The sequence below is a fragment of the Salvelinus alpinus genome, chromosome 5 (genome assembly GCF_045679555.1).
Source record: "Salvelinus alpinus chromosome 5, SLU_Salpinus.1, whole genome shotgun sequence".
In the NCBI taxonomy this organism is placed as follows: Eukaryota; Metazoa; Chordata; class Actinopteri; order Salmoniformes; family Salmonidae; genus Salvelinus; species Salvelinus alpinus.
Window position 1 is genome coordinate 65,090,757 of NC_092090.1, and position 12,890 is coordinate 65,103,646.

General features: G+C 41.9%; 1 protein-coding gene and 1 long non-coding RNA gene across 4 annotated transcripts in view; one reads left to right on the forward strand and one right to left on the reverse strand.

Moving 5' to 3' along the window:
- LOC139576548 (netrin receptor UNC5D-like) overlaps positions 1–12,890 on the forward strand; it is a 228,634-nt gene that overhangs the window by 152,998 nt on the left and 62,746 nt on the right. The gene's annotated exons all lie outside the window — the stretch shown is intronic.
- Positions 1,293–2,170, reverse strand: LOC139575222 (uncharacterized). The gene is made up of 3 exons (XR_011674920.1): positions 2,094–2,170; positions 1,846–1,941; positions 1,293–1,736 (listed from the first exon to the last, which is right to left on the reverse strand). It is a non-coding gene; the product is annotated as an uncharacterized lncRNA (long non-coding RNA).

The following is a 12,890-nucleotide window of genomic DNA, read 5'->3' on the forward strand; positions in this document are numbered from 1 at the left end:
GCTGTACAACGTGACCGGCCGGGAGTAGGCTACTGTAATACAGTAAGAGCAAAATAATCCTAACATTTGCACACCCTAATTGTAGTCTAACAAATACAAAAACTGAGATTTGGTGAAAATCAGAATCTTGTTGATTTATCAAGACCAGTCCCCATGCTTGTCTCAGAGCAGCGCTGTCTTGACCTCTGAATGCTGGCTCTTCCATTAATTTTGAAAGAGTATTTTCCAGTAAGCAACAATTTGTTCCAATATTTCTGTCATTCAGTGATATTTATTCCCATAGTAATTCGTTTTGGATCCATAAGGAAATACACATCTGCATTTTGAAAGAGTATTTTTTAATCATTATTTTATTAACGAAAGCATAAAGATGCTGATGAAGAAATACAGTACTGTACAGTATATACTTTATCCAACCTTTTGCGGTTGCATGAGGTCACCCACACGCACTTTAAACATTTGGATAATAAAGCATTTAATGCATTTTGAAGATAGAGGCCACCTGCGTTTGTTCATTAGGCTACTGTGCAGTCTGACAAGTTAACATAGCCTACAGTACATACTGTAGTAAACATGGTAAAGTGGCTAATTCCTTACACAAGGGAGAGCAGTCCATGTCCAGACTTTCCTCGGTGACCTCAAGTACTCATTAACTCTGTCTTTAATGCTTTTTCGGGTTGCATCAGTCATGGACAGAAACTTCTGAGACACAGTATTAATGATGAACACCCGGAGGTTCACTGGTAAGCCACATTTGCCTCGGGATCCATCCCAGTTGGTATTCTGTGTCCACTCGTGGTATCTCTCTTTGGTTACAAAAAAAAAAAAAACAAGACCATGGTGCTTGCCTACGGAGCTGTGAGGGGAACGGCACCTCCGTACCTTCAGGCTCTGATCAGGCCCTACACCCAAACAAGGGCACTGCGTTCATCCACCTCTGGCCCGCTCGCCTCCCTACCTCTGAGGAAGTACAGTTCCCGCTCAGCCCAGTCAAAACTGTTCGCTGCTCTGGCACCCCAATGGTGGAACAAACTCCCTCACGACGCCAGGTCAGCGGAGTCAATCACCACCTTCCGGAGACACCTGAAACCCCACCTCTTTAAGGAATACCTAGGATAGGATAAAGTAATCCTTCTAACCCCCCCCCTTAAAAGAGTTAGATGCACTATTGTAAAGTGGTTGTTCCACTGGATATCATAAGGTGAATGCACCAATTTGTAAGTCGCTCTGGATAAGAGCGTCTGCTAAATGACTTAAATGTAAAATGTAAATGTTACACATCCTTAGAATAGTAGAACAGCATAACGGTCCGGATGGCCCTTGCTGTGCCTGGTCAGAAGTTGGTCAAGTTCTGTTGTCAGAAGAGGAATGGAAATGTCAGGGTGAACCGATGACCTGGTGAACCCGCCAGGTATGTTGACTCTGCCTGTCGGAGGTGGAGTTCCAGAGTTAACAGGTGTGCCTGGCATGGATTGTGACTCCATCTCATTCCTCGCCCTCTTCAACGCGTCATTCTCCACCTGACTCTCCACCAATGCCGCCTGACTCTGCCAGTGACGAGTGACTCTCTGCCAATACCGCCTGGCTCTGGACCAATGTATCAGCTGTCACCCGTATCTCTGCCCTCAGATAATGTATCTCTTTCTGCTGGTTTGCCTTCAATGACTCGATCTCAGTCTTCAAAGTTTGAATTTGATCCATGTGCACCTTCATCAGATGAGTAGAATGGTACCGCCCTGAGCCCCCATCGATTACAGTGGTCAAAGATAGAAACAGTAGATAAATTAAAAGTGACTCCAACACACAAATGCTGCGTACACATTTTAAGATTCTAGCAAAACTAACCGCTTTCTTGGCAACCATGCGTTTTTTCGGTGCGGTCCGTTGTCCAGCCCTTTGTCCACTGATCTCCACGGATGGTTGTCGGCATGGTTGTATGCTCTGCAAAAACACATTCACGTTTTTTAGCACACAATTATTATCATTTTTTTATTTAAACTTTATTTAATTATCAATTTTATTACACAGTATGCCTACACGTTGATAGGCTATATAATTATTTTTTAAAAGAAAATTCACTGAAACCAAAATACCATTCGTTTTGGTGATCTTCTCAGCTCCGGATCATTTTCAAGTCCTCAAATGGTTACGGTCCTAGCCCTGGAACGGGTAGCACCATAAAAAGAAGCTGGCTTGATTTCGTCTGTTCTCTTTGGTCACAATGCCATTTTTTTTTTTTTGATAAACAGCTCGTTTCTGAATGGTAACTGTGTTCAGGGTGGGGTTTGGGGCGGTGTGAGGAGTACTGGAAAGATGTGACTTTCAGTTTACAATAGGCCATAAGCACACAGCAGATTGCCGATTGTCCTCACTTTGATTATGCTGTAACAACATACTGTAGCACCATGATCAGGATCTCTATTCATTTAAGTGAGCAGAATAGAGCTTTCAGGAATAACGTAAAATATAGTACAGCCAATAAAGTTTTTTTTATCAATCAGTATATTTGAGTTTAACCACAATATTTGTTGTATTATTTGTTCTGTCTTTTCTGGTGAATTAAACTGAAATTACAACCACATTTCTATGGCTTGTTTAAAAAATAAGGATATATTGAAGATTATTTAGTTTTCAAATAACCTAAAGTGAACAAGAAAAAGACCATTACTACAGTAAGAGCAAAATAATAATAATAACATTTCCACACCTTAATTGTAGTCTAAGTTTCTCTTAGAAAAAAACCTTAGTGTAACAACAGTTTTAAAAGGTAATACTGTCGAGTTGTAACAAAAAAATAAAAAAAATTCCGGGTGTGTGCGTGCAGGACAGAGGAATAGCAATTCTTACACGATTGTTCTAAATTCCGTCACCTTCTTCATCCTCATCATTCAGTTCATTGAAATTCAATTTTGAAGTTGTGCACAATTTGTGAAGTTGTGCACAATCAGTTTCTATTTGGTTTATGTCGCCCATTCATTGTCAGTTAGAGATGCAGTAGCACCTTGGACCCAAAGGCACAAAAGCATAATCAGTGCTCTAACTCCCCCTTGCGCTGGTCTGGAGCATTGAAGTAGTGACGCAGGGTACCGTACTAAACCACAAATTACCTCTAAGTTCTGCAGCATAATCACAAAACCTTTAGTTGAGCAACCACTGTACAAATTGAAACCCAGCCGTAAGCTGCCATGTGACGTGAGCCTACCAGATGAGCTAAATGCCTTTAATGCTCGCTTCGAGGCAAGCAACACTGAAGCATGCATGAGAGCACCAGCTGTTCTAGACGACTGTGTGATAATGCTCTCAGTAGATGATGTGAGCAAGACCTGTAAACAGGTTAACATTCACAAAGCCCGCGGAGCAAGACGGATTACCAGGATGTGTACTCAAACGATGCGCGGATGAACTGGCAAGTGTGTTCACTGACATTTTCAACCTCTCCCTGACCGAGTCTGTAATAGCTACATGTTTCAAGCAGACCGCCATAGTCCCTGTGCCCAAGGAAGCGAAGGTAACCTGCCTAAATGATTACCGCCCTGAAGCACTCACGTCGGTAGTCTTGAAGTGCTTTGAAACGCTAGTCATAGCTCACATCAAATGCATCCTCCCGGAAACCCTAGACCCACTCCAATTCTCATATCGCCCCAACAGATCCACAGATGACGCAATCTCAATCGCACTCCACACTGTCCTTTCCCACCTGGACAAAAGGAACACCTATGTGAGAATGCTGTTCATTGAACAGCTCAGCATCCAACACCATAGTGCCCACAAACCTCATCACTAAACTAAGGACCCTGGGACTAAACACCTCCCTCTGCAACTGGATCCTGTACTTCCTGACGGGCCACCCCCAGGTGGTAAGGGTAGTTAACAACATGTCTGTTACGCTGATCCTCAACCCTGGGACGCCTCAGGGGTGTGTGCTCAATCCTCTCCTGTACTCCCTGTTCACCCACGACTGCGTTGCCAAATACGACTCCAACACCGTCATTAAGTTTGCTGAGGACACGGTGGTGGTAGGCCTGATCACTGACAACGATGAGACAGCCTATAGGGAGGAGGTCAGAGATCTGGCAGTGTCGTTCCAGGACAACCACTTCTCCATCAATGTGAGTAAGACATAGGAGCTGATCATGGACTACAGGAAAAGGCAGGCCGAACAGGCCCTCATTAATATCGACGGAGCTGTAGTGGAGCGGGTCAAGAGTTTCAAGTTCCTTGGTGTCCTCATCACCAACAAACCCTCATGGTCCAAACACACCAAGACAGTCGTAAAGAGGGCACGACAACACTTTTTCCCACTCAGGAGTCTGAGCCACTTTACCATGTTTACTACAGTATGTACTGTAGGCTATGTCAACTTGTCAGACTGCACAGTAGCCTAAAGATTTTGCATGGGTCCACAGTTCCTCAAAAGGTTCCACAGCTGAACCATCGAGAGCATCCTGACAGGTTACATCACCGCCTGGTATGGTAACTGCTCGGCATCTGACCATAAGGCACTACAGAGGGTAGTGTGTACGACCCAGTACATCACTAGGGCCAATCTTCCTGCCACATCCAGGTCTTATATACTAGGCGGTGTCAGAGGAAAGCCCCAAAAGTTGCCAAAGACTCGTCACCCAAGTTATAGAGTGTTTTCTCTACTGTTTTCTCCGCCCGGCAAGCGGTACCGTAGCGCCAAGTCTAGGACCAAAAGGCTCCTTAACAGCTCTCTACCTCCAAGCCATAAGACTGCTGAAAAATTAACCAAATGGCCACCGGATTATTTACATTGACACCCCATTTGTTTTTTACACTGCTGCTACTCACTGTTTATTATCTATGCAAAGTCACTTTACCCCTACTTACATGTACAAATTACCTTGACTAACCTGTACCCCCGCACATTGACACGGTACCGGTACCCCCTGTATATAGCCTCGTTATTGTTATTTTATTGTTTTACTTTTTATAATTTTTTACTTTAGTTTATTTGGTAAATATTTTCTTAACTCTTTCTTGAACTGCACTGTTGGTTAAGGGCTTGTAAGTAAGCATTTCATGGTAAGGTTTACACATGTTGTATTCGGCGCATGTGACAAATAAAGTTTGATTTGATTTGGAGGTCTGCTGGTTTTCTGTTCTACCTGATAGTTAATTGCACCCACCTGGTGTCCGAGGTCTAAATCAGTCCCTGATTAGAGATCATCCTATATTCTATATTCTATGTTGTATTTGATTCTGTTTAAGAAGCATAATTTCTATCGCTTTCTTGTCTAGCTACTGCGTAGTGAGAGGGCATATGGATTCCATGTGTGGAATCATGGGCCTGCATATTTATTGTGGGAAAATTACGTAATGACATTTTGATTATGATCATCTAAGACTTGATGCAGTACATGGGATGAAAGGGGGATACCTAGTCAATTGTACAACTGAGTGCCTTCAACTGAAATGTGTCTTCAGCATTTAACCCAGACTCTCTGAATCCGAGAGGTGCAGGGGCCTGCCTTAATCAACATCCACGTCTTCGGGCACACGGGTAACAGTGGTTTAACTGCCTTGCTCAGAGGCAGAAAGAAAGATTTTTACCTCGATTTTGTCCCTACGTTATATCGGCATTGAACACGTCACCCTCCCTAGGAGAGGAGGTGACCTCGACAATGTATTGTTAAAACGAGAGGCTGCCTGGATCTTTAATTTAAAAACTCTTGCTCCCTTCAGTCTCATCATAGACTTTGATTCTGAAGCCATTCTTGTGATTTTGCTATTCATTGAAAATGTTTGTAGGCCTATGTAGCCATATTGTATCTATGATCGTATACTATCCATTTATGTTTTTTTTTAATGTTCTATTTATATCTGTGAATTAACCAATGATATCAAGCCACACCCGGCAAAGATTACAGACACCTGTGTGTGTCCTTTGACACTATATAAACTAGTGACCCGCAGTGTTTGTCATTATACCCTGATGAAGACAGCTTGTCTGTCGAAATGTTGGTTATTAGGTTAATCAGTTATTGCATCTGAGCTCCTAGAGTGTGCGGTTCTCCTTTTCTTTTTCTAGTGTTCTACTCCGCTCGCCAGCACCTCATCTAAACAGGTGTGCGTTTCTTTCACCTCCAGATTAACATGATAAAACTCTACATGTTATCTGTTCCCATTAAATAACCTGGCATATTTATCCTTATGCTAACCTGAGCAGGTGGCAGTGATTATTTCCTGTAACAAATTCTCTATCAGCCTATCAAAGATTTTGGACTTTATATCAACAAACCAATGGTATTTCTTAAAATCAGTCAACATGGTCACCAGAGGGACCTTGTAAAACTCCAAATTCAAAGTTTACTTTTGTTCCACTTGTTCTGTCTCATGTGTAGAGTGCCAATATTGCATGATGCATCCTTGACTAGGCTACTGGCTACAAACGTAAGAAACAATTCTCAAGGCACGTTTTCGCGTATGACAAAATCCTAAGTTTTTCATGTGCTTTTCGGAAAATAAAATAAAAGGAGGTCCGTACAACATCTAATTTTATCGTACGTCGTAAAAAGGCTTATGGACTTGTCAAATAGCTGTCATGTACAGTCATCATCATTGGTTCCTGGTGGCAAACACCGCTAAAGCGGTTGACTCTAAAACGACAGGGCACTTTAACCGTGGGTTTGAGCCGTCCTTGCATCAAGCATTTTTGTTAAGGAAAAAACTGTTCACTGCTGGACCTCGTTGTTCGATTCAAATAACACGTGACAAAGTGGAGGATTATAATAATGCATATGAAACGTTGTACATGTATCATTACCGGTCAAAAGTTTTAGAACACCTACTCATTCAAGGTTTTTCTTTGTTTTTAGTATTTTCTACATTGTAGAATAATAGTAAAGACATCAAAACTATGAAATAACACATCATGTAGTAACCAAAAAAGTGTTCAACAAATCGAAATATATTTTATATTTGAGATTCTTCAAATAGCCACCCTTTGCCTTGATGACAGCTTTGCACACACTTGGCATTCTCTCAACCAGCTTTACGAGGTAGTCACCTGGAATGCATTTCAATTAACAGGTGTGCCTTCTTCAAAGTTAATTTGTGGAATTTCTTTCCTTCTTAATGCGTTTGAGCCAATCAATTGTGAAAAGGTAGGGGTGGTATACAGAAGATAGCCCTATTTGGTAAAAGACCAAGTCCATATTGTGGCAAGAACAGCTCAAATAAGCAAAGATATGATGGCCAGTCAATACGGAACATTTCAAGAACTTTTAAAGTTTCTACAAGTCCACCCGCAAAGCACTATGATAAAACTGGCTCTCATGAGGACCGCCACAGGAATAGAAGACCCAGAGGATAAGCTGCAGAGGATAAGTTCACTAGAATTACCAGCCTCAGAAATTGCCGCCCAAATAAATGCTTCACGGAGTTCAAGTAACGGACACATCTCAACATCAACTGTTCAGAGGAGACTGTGTGAATCAGGCCTTTATGGTCGAATTGCTGCAAAGAAACCACTACTAAAGAACACCAATAAGAAGAAGAGACTTACTTGGGCCAAGAAACACAAGCAATGGATTCTAGACCGGTGGAAATTTGTCCTTTGGTCTGGAGTTCAAATTAGAGATTTTTTGTTCCAACCGCCGTGTCAGTGTGAGACGCGGTGTGGGTGCTCTCCACGTGTGTATTTCCCACTGTAAAGCATGGAGGAGGTGTTATGGTGTGGGGGTGCTTTGCTGGTGACACTGTCTGTGATTTATTTAGAATTCACGGCACACTTAACCAGCATGGCTACCAAAGCATTCTGCAGCGATACGCCATCCCATCTGGTTTGGGCTTGTTGGAACTATCATTTGTTTTTCAACATTTACAATGACCCAACACACCTCCAGGCTGTGTAAGGGCTATTTTACCATGAAGGAGAGTGATGGAGTGCTGCATCAGATGACTTGGCCTCCACAATCCCCCGACCTCAATCAAATTGAGATAGCTTGGGATGAGTTGGACCGCAGAGTGAAGGAAAAGCAGCCAACAAGTGCTTAGCATATGTGGGAATGTCTTCAAGACTGTTGGAAAAACATTCCATGTGAAGCTGGTTGAGAGAATGCCAAGAGTGTGCAAAGCTATCATCAAGGCAAAGAGTGGCTATTTGACGAATCTCAAATATAACATACATTTTGATTATTTCAACACTTTTTTGGTTACTCCATGATTCCATGTGTTAATTCATAGTTTTGATGTTTTCACTGTTATTCTACAATGTAGAAAATACAAATAATAAAGAAAACCCCTTGAATGAGTAGGTGTTCTAAAACTTTTGACCGGTAGTGTACATATACAACATTTCATATGCATTATTATAATCAAATAAAAAAAATACCGGTAGTGTAAGTGTAGGCCTACATGTCTATGCTATATATGAAAGGGATAATCAACAAGGGGCTAAATGTGCCAGGTAATCTAATGGGAACAGCTAACGTAGCGTTTGGTCACGTGCAACTATGTCAAGAATTGTAATTGGCTGATGCATATTTTGAGACGGAGAAAGAGTTTCAATTTAAACTTTTTCTAATGTTCGCAAGTATGGACCCCATATGTTCAGTCCAATTAAGACCCATCAGGCTGTTGTCAGAGAGAGACGTGCGCAACAGACTAGGGCTGTGCCCCAAATGGCACCCTATGCTCTACTTTTGACCAGAGCCCATAGTGCACTATGCAGGGAATAGGGCACCATTTGGGACGTATCCTAGAGCAGGTTGTGTTGATTAGAGGCTTACACTTCACTTCTGTTTCCTGGAGGGATTTCCGGGAAAACAAAGCTGATGTGACACCTCGTCTGGAATGTGTTCTGATTAGTGGCTTCTCATAAGGAGTCGTCGTCTTTCTGGTATTCATGAAGGTCCCTTTGCAGTAAAGCCTGTTTAATTACTTCTGGAAGTTCATATTTGTGTGATTGCTGTGCTGTGAAATTGTTGTGGGACTGATAATGGGGGAAATGAAAGTCAGAACTTTTACTATTTCCGCTCTGTGTGATTCAGGCAGTGCATGGGAAAAGTGTGAGGGAATAGTTCACTCTTTGACTTTATGCTACATCCACTACTTAGCAAGAGGCCAGCTAGCTAATTGATTTGAGAGATGAGAATGGGGCGTTATCTAGCAATAACAAAAAGTAAAGTGCCTGTTCTTCTCCTTCAATATTTTGACACAGTGGGAAGATCATACCTGGGATGTTTTAGGTGGTAGGAGGACTGTGGGCAAAAATATGTTGTTGCTAAATACTGAGTTATTGTCAAATTCAATAAATTCTTTAGAAAATGGATACCATGAGCTCCAACCCAAGCACTGTATTTTAATAATGTTATGCTAATTACCAAAATGTAGCAAATTGCACTAACTAAGCATGACAATTGCACTGGATTTGGAGGAAATGGGTTGTTGTAATACTAGGTTAGGCTACCTATAGACATGTGTGCATATAGGGTCTGATAACATATTGACCAATCAGTGTCTGTTAACTTCTCTACAATAAAGCACCTAGCAGTACTATAATGGCTCATATTGCTTATTTCATAAGCTTATGAACTTGATATTATCCTTTTTATTTCATAGAGCCATGGTGATGTTTTCCTTCTGTAAAGGGAGTATATGGTCTCTGTCAATCCAGAGTAGAGAAGGTCTGATGTACTGTAGGATTTGAAAGCTGTTTTGTATTCATTAACTCTGTTCATACTTGTTCAGCTCATCTGCATTCTCAAGTGAATAACTGTCTACTCCAGACGGCACCACCGCCTCCCCACATGGTACTTAACCTAACACATTATCTTCGCTCGCTACGCAATTTCACAGATTTCGATTCAAGCACTCCTGGTATTTGAACATTTGCTCTGCCTTTAAGCTATATTCCAGAGAACAATTATTACTTTTTCTTAATCTTCTGCACTTAACCGCCTGCGATGTTACCTTGCCTAGGCTGTGAAACCAATGGGTTCTGTATCAAAAGGAGACCCAGGTGGATTTGCAATTAAAAGAGCCTGGCTGAGATTGTCCTCTTCTCACCTCACACCTGGCCAACTGGATAGCCAACTAGCTTTATCACCATTAAAATCATAACCACCAGTGATAACAACATGCTCAGCGCTGCTTTGTCCTGCCCCGGTAATGGACAGACAAATTGTGTCGTGTTGGATTAGGCCAAGATAATCAGAGCAGAATATATATGAGGAATTGGATGTTATTGATTAGTACATGGATCCTCAATGCCACCAGGAGCACCGTGATTATAACATCTCTTATTTACCAACCAGGATGATGAATCACAGCCACAGATAAGCAGTGCTCCAATGCCCTTGATTTAGCCAGACAGGGAGGAGACCTAGGAGGAGAGAAGAGGAGAGCTATGAGGTGAGGAGAGGAGAGCTATGAGGTGAGGAGAGGAGAGGAGAGCTACGAGGAGAGGAGAGCAGGGACTGACTGTTGGCCACAGACTGAAGTCAGCCAGCAAGGTGAAGTAATACGTTGAGAATGTACTGTCACGAACTGCTGCTCATGGAACGTTTCCTTTCAATTAACCTTCCTACCTTAAAGGAAAATGGACTTCTGTCCCAATTTGTCTATGTTTAAATGTCAATAAATGTCTATTTGAATATCGCTGTGGCAAATGAATCTAGACAGCCACCTACACCTCTGTCCAGGTATTTCTCTAAGCAGAGAGAATTAATTTCAGACCCCATGGAGTGCAGTGTGATGACTAGAGATGACTACAGACAGCTGTGCTGAGGCCTCTGGGATGAGGCGGGTCTTGTCTACCTGTCAGTAATAGATTTTTTATAGGGTCAGCATGCCTATACATAATTGAACAGCGGAAGGATTACTGGGGAAATCAATGTCACAGTGGCCTCCGGTTTAAACCGACGGCAGCAAGCGATGACGTGTGGTTAGGTTTAAAATAATTGAATTGACAAGCTCTGTTCATACACTATTTATACAAAAGTATGTGGACACCCCTTCAAATTAGTGGATTCTGCTATTTCAGCCACACCAGTTACTGACAGGTGTATAAAATCTCAAATTTCTGCTCTGCTAGAGCTTCCCCGGTCAACTGTAAGTGCTATTATTGGGAAGTGGAAACGTCTAGGGGCAACAACGGCTCAGCCACGAAGTGGTAGGCCACACAAGCTCACAGAACGTGACCGCTGACGTGTGTAGCGTGTACAAATTATCTTTCCTAGTTTCAACACTCACTACAGAGTTCCAAAATGTCTGTGGAAGCCACGTCAGCACAAGAATGGTTCGTCGGGAGCTTCATGGAATGGGTTTCCATGGCCAAGCAGCCACACACAAGCCTAAGATCACCATGCGCAATGCCAATCGTCGGCTATAAAACTCGCCGTGGTATAAAAAGCGTCGGCTGGAGTGATATGAAACTCGAGTGGTATAAAAAACGCGTTCTCTGGAGTGATGAATTACGCTTCACCATCTGGCAGTCCGATAGACGAATCTGGATTTGACGGATGCCAGGAGAACGCTAGCTGCCCGAATGCTTAGAGCCAACTGTTAAGTTTGGTGGAGGAGGAATAATGGTCTAGAGCTGTTTTTCATGGTTCGGGCTAGGCCCCTTATTTCCAGTGAAGGGAAATATTAATGCTACAGCATACAATGACATTCTAGACGAGTCTGTGCTTCCAACTTTGTGGCAACAGTTCAGGAAAGGACCTGTCCTGTATTAGCATGACAATGCCCCTGTGCACACAGAAATTATTTGTTGAGATCGGTGTGGAAGAACTTGACTGGCCTGCACAGAGCCCTGACCTCAACCCCATCGAACACCTTTAAGATGAATTGGAACACCGACGGCGAGCCAGGTCTAATCGCTCAACATCAGTGCCCGACCTCACTAATGCTATTATTGCTGAATGGAAGCAAGTCCCCACAGCAATGTTCCAACATCTAGTGGAAAGCCTTCCCAGAAGAGTGGAGGCTGTTATATCAGCAAAGGGGGGACAAACTCCATATTAATGCCCATGATTTTGGAATGAGTTGTTCGATGAGCAGGTGTCCACATACTTTTGATCATGTAGTGTATTTACATGAGCCTTTTACTTAATTCTTGTGTGTATGGAACATTTCTGGGATCTTTTATTTCAGCTCATGAAACATGGGAACAAACTTTACATTGTGTTTATATTTTTGTTTAAGTATTGACTTAGGGGTGTGAATACCTATGTAAATGAGATATTTCTGTATTTAATGTTCAATAAATTAGCAAAACTGTCAAAAAATGATTGTGTGTCGATGGGTGAGAAGAATGTATACATTTAATGCATTTTCAATTCAGGCTGTAACACAACAAAATATGGAATAAGTCAATGAATTATTTCTGAAGGCATTGTATGTGAGAGGGAATCATAATACATTTGTTCCAGTGAGAAATTATTAATCACGGTTTGTTCCGAGAGAAGTATTTATGATGTTATGGATGGACTGCTCCTTTGATGCTGTTAAAGGCCTAGGCAGTCAAAAACTATTTGCCAAGAGTGTGCAAAGCTGTAATCATGGCAAAGGGTGGCTACTATGAAGAATCTCAAATATAAAATACATTTTGATTTGTTTAACACTTTTTTGGTTACTACATGATTCCATATGTGTTATTTCATAGTTTTGATGTCTTCACTATTATTCTTAAGTTAAGATATCAGACAGGGGAGGTGATATTAATAATACTCTGAGTAAAAGAGAATGTTTTTGGATTTTCACCCTCCAGACATTGTTTCCAAAAGGACTTAATGATGAAATGCCTTTGTATGTTATGCTGTGAATTGGAACATGAAATGTGTGTCTCTTGTAGATTATTCTGACGTTTTTCATATGATGTACCCAATGACTAATGAACTTGCTATGTCCTCATTGAGATTATA